The sequence below is a fragment of the Lipotes vexillifer genome, unplaced genomic scaffold, assembly GCF_000442215.2.
Source record: "Lipotes vexillifer unplaced genomic scaffold, Lipotes_vexillifer_v1.1 scaffold1691, whole genome shotgun sequence".
NCBI classification, from domain to species: Eukaryota; Metazoa; Chordata; class Mammalia; order Artiodactyla; family Lipotidae; genus Lipotes; species Lipotes vexillifer.
The window spans coordinates 4,240,939-4,243,425 of NW_006789046.1; positions in this window are offsets into that span (position 1 = coordinate 4,240,939).

Sequence of the window (2,487 nt, forward strand, 5' to 3'; positions counted from 1 at the left end):
AAAAAAAAAAAAAAAAAAAAAAAAAATCCACACTCCTCGCACCAGCTGCTGCACTTGCAATGGGCAGAGCACCAATCTGGGGGCCCAGGACCAGAAGCCAAGCTCCAGCTCCAGCTCCATGGACTCTCTGTGTTACTTTGGGCAAATGTCTTAACCTCTCTGGACCTCAGTTTCTTCCTCCCACTCATGAGAGTGTTGGATTAGAACAGCAACTGGGGATGGTTTCACCCCCGCAGGGGGACAGTGCACAATGTATGGAGACATCATTGGCTGTCACAACTGGGGGATGCTACTGGCACCTGGAGGGTAGAGGCCAGGGATGCTGCCAAACACCCTACAGTAAACAGACAGACTCCACTGCAAAGAATGATCCCGCCCAGAATGTCAGTGGGGCTGAAGTTGATGCCATTTGTCAGGATGACAGGGCAGGACCAAGGTCATAGCCAGCCCTGGCCAGGCAGGACTCGACCGGGGAGGCAGAGAAGGCTCACTGCCCAGTTCTCCCCCCATCCTTGAGGGTTTCCAGGGAATCTGGTGACATTCCAGTGGGATTCCCTCCAGCTCTGGGAGCAGCAGAGAAGATGTGAGGAGCTGGCAGCCGAGCCTGGAGCTCGTGACAGTGAACCCTGGGAACTCGGGGTCAAAATGTCACATTCAGGGCTCAGAGTACAGGGTGACCGAGGCCTGGGCCTGCCCTCTCTCCTCCATCCTGCCTTCATTTGTTCATTTCCTAATAGCTTCAGAGACAGGTAGGCACCCCTTTAACCTGACAGATGTTCCCTGCCTATTTCCAGAGGCAGTGGAAGCAATATTCTTTATCTTGGTTAATAAAAACCCATGTGCCTCTTTCAGATCTGTATTGGGAATCAGACCCTGCCCAGGAAACAGCCACCTGCTCCAGAAGCCCAAAACTGACCCCTAACAAGGGACCCACAGCCGAGTAGAGCCAAGGTTTTGGGGCAAAGCCTTCCCCACTTGTCTCCAGTTTGCATTTTCTCTTCAGCTTTTTTCTCTTGTAATTTTTCCAAACCAAACAGCGTCCTGGGAAGCATACTGAAGTGTTTTAAAATGAGGCAAGGGACCTCCCCAGTGGTCCAGTGGGTAAGACTCCGTGCTGTCAATGCAGGGGGCCCGGGGTTCAATCCCTGGTCGGGGACCTAGATCCCACATGCCACAACTAAGACCCAGCGCAGCCAAAATAAATAAATAAATATATTTTTTAAAAAGACCGCTTGATTTAAATAAATAAATAAAATGAGGCAATAAAAGAAATCACTTGTCCTCGGACAACAGCCGGTTAGTTATCTGGCCGCATGTTTCTGGGACTCAGCGATGACGCGGGGATGCTGCCAGCTTTGTGTCCACGTGAGGGTGATCATGACTGTGGCCGCTGGGTATGGAAAGTGTCCACGGTCAATACCTGAGCCGACTGGCATTAGCACTGCGATTTTTCAACCCTTAAAACTGTCTGCCCACAAGCAGCTGCCCAGCTGGCCCTGGCCCTCCCTGGGGACCTGCTACTGTCCGCCTCTTTCTCCCCGCCCTTCCTACCCGCCACTCGGCACCAGTCCCTAAAGGATTTCTCACGAGTGTCTCAAGGAGCTAGAAATGAGTTTGGCCCTACAGCGCTGAATCTAGAGAGTCACTGAAGATGAATCAAAAGTCACTACATAGAAACCAACATCTGATGCATCAGAGATTTAAATGTGGAAAAATAAAGCCAGGAAAGCACCGTAAGAATGTAGGAGATTTGTGAAAGCCTGGAATCCTCATCACTAGGCCACCAGGGAACTCCCCAAGAATGCAGGAGAATTTAGCATGGGGAACTCCTTTCTCAGCAAGATGTAAAACCCAGAAGCTACTAAGGAAGAGATAATAGAGTTGATCTCATAAAGATTAAAATTTTCTGTTCAAAACTAAACAAAACAAAACAAAAAAGTCAAGGCCAAAGGACAGAAAAGACAACAGCTCCCACCTCATTCAGAGCTTAAGCCAAAAAGCTGGTGGCCTCACAAGACCCATATAGCCTTTGGGGACCTAGCCTCCCCTCCCCCCCTGACTCTGACCTCATCCCTGTATTTGTCAGGACAAGCTCCTTTCTGCAGTGGTGACAGATAAACCCTGACGTCACAGAGGCATAATGCAGTATGAATTTACCCCCACTCACGCCAAGTCCAGTGAGAGGCAGGCAGCAGCCACTCCACGCGGTGACTCAGGGATCCAGTCCATCCTGGGCACGGGGCCATCACTGTTTGAGCTTGTCCAGAGGCAGCTCATCTCCTCGGTACCAGGTCCCCGTCCCTAACAGCCAAGTCCTGTGGTGCCAAAATCAAAGTGCAGGTGAGGGAGAAAATAGCAGCAGGTGCCTGTCCCCAGGCTCACACCTGTCCTCGCTCTCTTTCCCGTGCAGAACTCCGACTTGCCCTATTTCGTTTCCAAATACAAAGGGTCTCCTACTTGCTTGTCTGTGGGTCGGCAGAGAGCGGT